The sequence below is a fragment of the Hippocampus comes genome, unplaced genomic scaffold (assembly GCF_001891065.2).
Source record: "Hippocampus comes isolate QL1 unplaced genomic scaffold, H_comes_QL1_v1.1 scaffold122, whole genome shotgun sequence".
In the NCBI taxonomy this organism is placed as follows: Eukaryota; Metazoa; Chordata; class Actinopteri; order Syngnathiformes; family Syngnathidae; genus Hippocampus; species Hippocampus comes.
The window spans coordinates 3,651,058-3,659,306 of record NW_017842059.1 but is presented as its reverse complement, the minus strand read 5'-3'; positions in this window follow the sequence as shown (position 1 = coordinate 3,659,306).

The window sequence follows — 8,249 nt, the reverse complement described above, 5'->3', positions numbered from 1 at the left end:
CACACACGCACGTTTTTTTTTTTCTTTCATCAAAGTCAAAAGAAGTCTAAGATTTTGTAATAATCAAGATAAAAAAGAAAAATGCTAGTAGGCCCAATTGGACCTTTGTTGATTTTTTCCAAAATGCAATGTATGGAATTACGAATGCTACCTTTTTGTTACATTTTTGTAACAGAATTTAAATCATGTATTTATTTCTTTTCGTCTACCTAAACATGTGTTTTGAAAACATTTGTGACAAGCAAGTGCCTCATTAGAGGAAATGAAAATGTGTTGCCCAAACATGGTACACAGTTATTTAGTTACTCATCAAAAAAATAGCAATTTTAGGAAATCCATGCTGCTCATGACGAAAAACGGAAATTGATAACTGCATTTTCACTTCTTGTAATTGCTTTTAACATGAATCTACATGTTAAAATTACACACACACACACACACACACACACACACACACACACACACACACACACACACACACTCATAGCCTGGAATAAGAATCATGTCCCACTGTTTGAAACATCAATACTGTACATCCAATAAAGACAATTACTTTCCCCATCTGCTGGTACAACCAAGAAACTACAGTATGTTGGCAGCTCACACAATCGCCTCCTTTACAGTAGGCTACTTTTGTCTGAAATTTAAGAATTATGAACAGTGTCATTGCTTTAGCAATATTTGACTGTCAGATTTGTGGATTTGGGCAAGCATAGGGTATATTGTGAAACACTAAACTGGTAAATACAAGAAGTACTTTCCAATGTTGTTGTTAGACTCACTAAAATAAGATGCAGAACATCCACTATACACTATAAATCTATTCATGTATAAATGCCACAGACGACTGCATACTCCTATAGTAGATACACAAAGATGTTGGAATCTTTTTGTATGCTGCCACTGTTTCCCCCGTGTGGGGCAGATTTTTTTTTTTTTTTTAATATATTCTCATCTATTTTAGAGATGTCCCAATTCCATTTTTTTTTTTGCCCACTAGTCCGAGTCTGAGGCACCTGATTTTGAGGCTCTGACGATCCTGAGTTTTGATACCTCGGATATGTATTAACGTGAAAATTAGGACCACATCCCAATTCTCTTATTCTTTTTTGGGGGCGGGGGTGGGGGGGGGACTACCCCAACATGACACATTTGAGATGGCTAATGGAGCAGAGGTTCAACGCAAATAAAACATTGAAATGCATATTGTTTTATCAGCTTTTCAGGTGACGTATTAAATCAGTCGTTTTAAATGCAACTCTATTCTTTCGGCCATGCGAAATGCTCAATTTGCACTCTGCAAGTCACCATTGCACTGTCTCCTTTTCCACATGAAAATATTTCCATACTCCAGACATTATCATTGTTCCATGACGCTAGCTTCCTGCTTGCTTCCCACGACAACTAACAGAACGTTCCCCCACTGGCTGTGTTTACTTCCGCTGTTTCCGGGTATGCTGTGATGTTGCGTCATGTGTGTGTGTGCGTGTGTGTGTGTGTGTGTGTGTGTGTGTGTGTGTGTGTGTGTGTGTGTTTCTGTGTATGTAAGTATACATACATACATACACACACACACATATATATATATATATATGTGTGTGTGTGTGTGTGTGTATGTATGTATGTATATATACAGTATATATGGATGTGAATGTGGGCGTGGGTGGTTGTTCGTCTCTGTGTGCCCTGCGATTGGCCGGCAACCGATTCAGGGTGTCCTCCGCCTACTGCCCGAAGACAGCTGGGATAGGCTCCAGCACCCCCCGTGACCCTAGTGAGGATTAAGCGGTTCGGAAAATGAATGAATGAATAAATGTTCATGTCAACTTTATTGTCAAATGTGCTACATGTGCAACATACAGCACAGATGAAATTTCTTTCCTTAAGAGAGAGAGGACCGCTGCGGGTGCCCGCGCTGCCATCGAAATCACAGTTAACATAAAATAAAAAATACAACACAACACATAAGACACAGACAGTTGTGCAATCTTAACCACTTTTCTGCATACACTTTGTTGTTTGAAGCACTTACAGACGAAAGAGGAGCGAACCAAAGTGTCCTTTCACCAGTGGATGAAAGACGTCATGCTGAAAATGTGCACACGTCTGCTACAAGCTAAATTTGAAAGCAAACAAGAAGCTGTAGCGTCCATTGTCGAAAATGAGATTGGCTCACATCTCCTGTCCCATGTAATTCCGCTTCAATTCTAAGACGCAACTCCCAGTTCCACATACGCATCGGCGTTCTGCGCTGACACTCCTTGCTGCTCATCAACGGCTCTACCAGCCATCCATCCTTCCAGGCGGAGACTGTCCAACGGTGCCGACATTCCTCCCAATCAAAATCAGTGCTGGTACATGCGTGCTGCCAAAAAGGCGCAACCACCAGCACAGATTCTTCTTCTGTGACGAATGTTGTGGCCAAAAAAATGCTGAAAATAATCCACAGCAGGTCCACACGACGTAACAACAAACACAATGTGATAAAACAAAACACAAAAACCACAAAAAAAAAAAAAAACCCAACAAAAAAGCGAGGCTCTTGAAGAGCACTTGCCGAGGGCTGCCTACTCGGGCGCCTTCTTGGAAGATAGATAGAGAAAGAGAGAGAGAGATTCTTTTGGTAATATTGGTGTTGCTTTGCAACCCTTATGAATTGATCTAATAAAATAAAAAATAAAAAAGAATTTAAAAAAATCTTGCTTTCTTTCTTCGCACTATCAGACTAGCAGATAAATACAATTCTGTGTCTTGGACCAGGCGAGATGTCAAACTACAAGTCTATCACCGACAAGACCCTGCCCAGTCGTTGCGTGCTTCCGTCGAGATTCAGTCCATCTGCGCAGATCCGTCAGGGAGGCGAGACTAGCAACTGTCAAAGTCATTTCAACGGAGGCATTATGTATGTGCGTTGCTTCTATGTTCAGAAACAGAAAAAAAAAAAAAAAAAAGTATGGACCCGTTTGTTTCTGGATGGTGGGGAGAAGGCAGTATGGATTGTCTATTCTCCCAAACTAAATGGAGGTAACAAATTTGTATCATGACATAACCTTTGCTAATCAACAACTAGCTTTGCAGTTAGCAAACATAGCATGAAATGAAATGCCACGTGTACCTTTTTGTTCAAATCAGTTTTTAAATACTGTACATTGCAATTGTGTGCGTCACGTCCAGTCTCTCATCATTAGAAAGAGGGCACTGTTTTCCGATTGGTCAATGCCAATGAACCAATCAAAGGATGATGCAGGACACGATATGCGGCAAGACAAACAAAAATTCTGACATGACAGACTGTCATGGTCGTGGTCATGAAGTGTACCAGGTGCCTCATGGCCAATCGTCGAGTATCTCACACTGTACGGGCTGCGATTTGCCAAGACAACTCAAAATCGTCTACGAGACACTTAAATTGTCTGCGACACATTTGTCCGCTCAAAATCGGGCGTCGACATTACATGTATTTTGTAAGAAATAATTTCCTGTTTGTTCAAGTTGAATTTGTATGAAGTTGGACAGATTAACAGTTACTTCATTGAGTCACGTTGAACTAAAAAAAGGCAATCACGTTTCTATGGGAAGCAGAAAAAAATAAGCACGAGAAGACGAAAGCTAAAAAATGGGAACCGCGCATAGAACAGAAGAAACAATTAATTGGCTGCTAATTGAAAACAGGAAGCAGAACACCGTCATCCATCAGAATCTAAATGAAATACACTACGGCATATTCTACATGGAACACATACAATTTATATACCAATAGGCATCTAAAGTCTTTTATTTGAAATTGCCATGCAAATGACAGACAGTATTGTACCCTCCCTTTACTAAGTCACGGTGTGATCAAAAATATTTTCCCATTTTTATTATGAGGTAAAATTGTAACATGTTGTTGCTTTAAGGGTGTCACAAATCCATGCACATAACAGAGTCACCACAAGTCATTCTCTCAGTGGAACTACCACAATCGCTTGCACTTTCTGCTGAGACACATATGGAGCAGCATAGTCTACTAAACTGTAGACGGCCAGCCAGAGAAAGGAAGCCGAGAGGAAGTGTGTGTGAAACAAAGGCATGGACAGGGGAAGATGTAGAGTATTTCACTGTAAGCTGTAAAGCAGAATGCAATAACACAATCAACTGTGATATGGAACTATTTTCACAATACAAAATAACACAGGTACTAAAAGCTGTATCTGTAAGTGTAAGTTTTTTTTAGGCACCTTTTAGTCTGAAAATGTTTGTTGAAAGCATACTTGTTCTTGTTTTAATAAACTATCCATCCATTTTCCGATCTGCTTATCCTCACAAGGGTCACGGGGGGTGCTGGAGCCTATCCCAGCTGTCTTTGGGCAGTAGGCGGGGGATACCCTGAACTGGTTGCCAGCCAATCACAGGGCACACACAGACGAACAATCATCCACGCTCACACTCACACCGAGGGACAATTTGGAGTGTTCAATCAGTCTGCCATGCATGTTTTTGGAATGTGGGAGGAAACCCGGAGAAAACCCACGCAGGCCCGGGGAGAACATGCAAACTCCACACAGGGAGGCAGGAGCTGGGATTGAACCCGGTACCTCTGCACTGTGAGGTCGACGCGCTCATCACTGGACTACCGGGTCGCCCATTTTAATAAAGTATTAAAATTGATTTAATCACAGCAAATTATTATTGGCTATTCCCTCACCAAAAGTAGCAATTACCCATCATGTACACAACTGGGTATTGTCACTATTTTCCCTAAATGTTGTACGGCAATACATTATTTATAAAACATTTGGCAATTTACATTTTATATATTCAAATAAAGATGTTAGAGAGACAGACAGACCAAGCACGAATACATTTGCATAAACATTTTTTATTGTGCTAGTGAGAGGATTTATCACCCACTGTAATGCTTGTGGCCCCAGTTTCTTGCAAATGTCAAATTTCAACAATTTATTTATTTTTTTTGCTTTTCTCCATCTTTTTATGGAATCGTATTGTTGTCAAGAGTTGTAAACGCTCTGCTCTGCTCTGCAGTAAATTGCAAATTATCATGATCATGTTCATCTTCAAAATACGGGGGGGGACAAGGGAGTTATTCCGTTCGAAGGCTTGCTACCCATCCATCTACACTTTGTACCACTTCCGCACCCGGAGCCTTTCCCAGCTGACTTTGGGCAAGAGGCACAGTACACCCTGAACTGGTCACCAATCGTAGGGCACCATATGGACAAACAACCAATCGCATAGACAATTTAGAGTCTGCAATTATTCTACCAACCATACATGCTTTTGGAACGTGGAAGGAAACCAGAGTACCCAGAGAAAATCCATGCAGGCACAGGGACCAGATCCCGGATTTGAACCCACAACCTCTGAACCGTGAGGCAGATGTGCTAGCCAGTTGACCACCATTCCCCCCATGGTTTATTTGTCACAGAAAATACCAAGAATACCAAGAATAAATCAGAATTGAGCAGTAAACTCTGCAGTGTAAATCAAATCTAAGATTCTACAGTCCATGCGGAGCCCGTGCCTCAGGATCTTACCTGCAGGCATGCCTGGCTGTCCCTGATTCCTTTTACCGAGACTAAGTCGGACAGCACCACACAGGGCCTCCCTGAGGTAGGTGTGCATACGTGGTTTGCAGGAAGGCTTTGGAGACTGACCGCCAAAATAATTACTTGTCACACAGGGGTGAGTTTGCGGGGAGAGGCCATCATTTTACATCTTGAAATAAGCTAGTCTTGGGGATTGTCTGCTTCCCACTCTCTCCTGCTCAGGTTTAATTTACAGTATTGTCAGAAGCCACATTTTCTCTCACTGCACTTCCTCTTGCTGTGTGTGCTGCTCTCCTTCTTTCACCACAATTCAGCAGCATCTGCCATTGAGTCATGCAGGCTCGCACATGCATTCCTTGTGAAAGTACATGCAATTGTAAAAAAAAAAAAAAAAAAAAAAAAAAAGATAAATGTTTTCAGACTCTTGTGAAATAGCTTTGCTCACTGGACGAGAGATGACTTTTGAGACATCTGATGTACGAATTTATGCTGAATGTTAGTTCAAATTTGTTGCTTTTACACTGTCTTAAAGACAAAGTATACAGTATACTGTATATTATTTGTAGAAAGTAGACTGTGCTCGGCGTAAAAATGGGCGCATCTCCATTTTTGTTTTGGGGCAAGCCTAGTTTTAGCATGTAGATGAATTTGGTATGCACTATGCTGTACTGATTCAAATCTGTGTTTTATATGACCCGCTCAAATGGAGTAACAAGTGCCCAAGAGACCCAATTCCGGAACCCCTAACTTTCACAGCCCTGCACCCTCACTACCTTTTGGGATTAAAGGTTTTAAAAGAACCGTATGTTACAAACCGACTGGTTTATTTTTCTTTCCAACTGTGACTGGTCTGTAATTGCTTCCAAACTTGCAGTGCCCTCTGCAAGTTTGCTACCTGTCATTAAAATGACAGGTAGCATTGGTTCTTTGGATGAAGAGCAAATCCTTACAATGAACAGGACTTTTTAGTCCCTTACACAGCAGCCTCACATCAAACTGTGGACTGTACTGCACTGTGGATCGTCACTGTGCAATTTAAGGTGATGCCAGATCTGTGGACTCTGTAGTGCTATCAATTAACCACATTTTTACAAAGGAAATTGAACTGGTTTCATGCATTTGAGTCCCATCTGTTTGTGCTGTTTGAGAATACGGAGCTTTTAAGAACACGAGTGCATGTCTCCAAAAGATCAGGATGATGTCAAATCACGACATTTACATTTGAATTTAAAAAATGTGCCTTCATAAAATAATAGAGTAATGGTGTCATTCTGCCTTTCTCCCACAACTAAAAAATGTGAACATTCAAAAATTGACACAAGACTAAATTGTCCGATGTGAGTGTGAATGGTTGTTTTTTTTTTAGTATTTTTTTTTTTTATGTCCTTTGCATTTGACTGACAGCCAATCCAGGGTGTACCCGCATCTCATCCTAGTTCAGCTGGGACAGGCTCCAGCTCAAACCACAATCATACATTTAATTTGGATCGCTCTTTAACCCTTTCATGCACCCTGTAAGCTGTTCACATGATAAACTGTCCACTGTAGGAACTGCTGTCCCTGAAAAGGTTAAAAAACACTCAAAGGCACTTTCCATGGTAAAGACAATAAAAACATTTTAAAAACTAGACAATCGTAATATTAAAAACTATATGGGTGTTACAAAAATGGATAGATTATGTTCAACAAAAGATTGTGTATTACAGGTCAAAAGCAGATCTCAACAGGTGGGCTTTTAGTGGCTTTTTAAGGGAGGGGAGTGTGTGAGTGTGTCTGAGGTGATGAGCGAGAGAGTTCCAAAGGGAGGGGGGTGCGATAGAGAAGGCTCTGTCTCCTCAGGTCCGGCGCTCAGTTCGGATGGGAGGGGTGAGGAGGTTGGCATGGGCAGATCTAAGATTGCAGGTGGGGGTGTGATGGTGAAGGAGGGTGAGTGAGGTAGGAGGGGGCGAGGTTGTGAAGGGCCTTGAAGGTGATGAGAAGAATTTGAAAAGGGATTCGTTGTTGGATGGGGAGCCAGTGTAAGTTTTGGAGGACTGGGGTGATGTGGTCTCTGGTGCGGGAGTGAGTGAGGAGACGGGCAGGAGAATTTTGGATGTATTGAAGCTTGTTGAAGGTTTTGGTGGCCGTAAAGGATGCTGTTGCAGTAGTCGAGTCGTGAGGTGATAAAGGCGTGTTTCAGCAGCGGAGGAGGAGAGAGAAGGGCGAATACGGGCGATATTTTTGAGGTGAAAGAAAGCAGTTTTGGTGCTGCGGTTGATGTGGGTTTCCAATGAGAGTGACTGATCAAAGATGACGCCAAGGTGACGGATATGGGTAGAAGCGAGATTGGTAGAACCGTCAATAGAAAGTGAGAAGTCAGGGCAGGATGTACGAAGTGATTTTGGGCCGATGATGAGGATTTCTGACTTGTTGCTATTGTTTGCATTGAGCTTTGGGGGACACCGTGGGGAATTGGGGCTGTGTTGGACTGAGATTTATTCATGCTGATGAACTGGTGGCGGTCGATGAGTTATGATTTTAACCAGGAGAGAGCAATGCCAGTGATGTTTAGGGAGGACTGAAGACGGGTGAGGAGGATAAAATGATTTATGGTGTCAAAAGCAGCACTGAGGTCAAGTAAGATGAGAATGTTGAGGGAGTGAGTGTCAGAGGAGAGGAGGTTATTGGTGACATCGAGAAGGGCTGTTTCTGTGCTGCGAT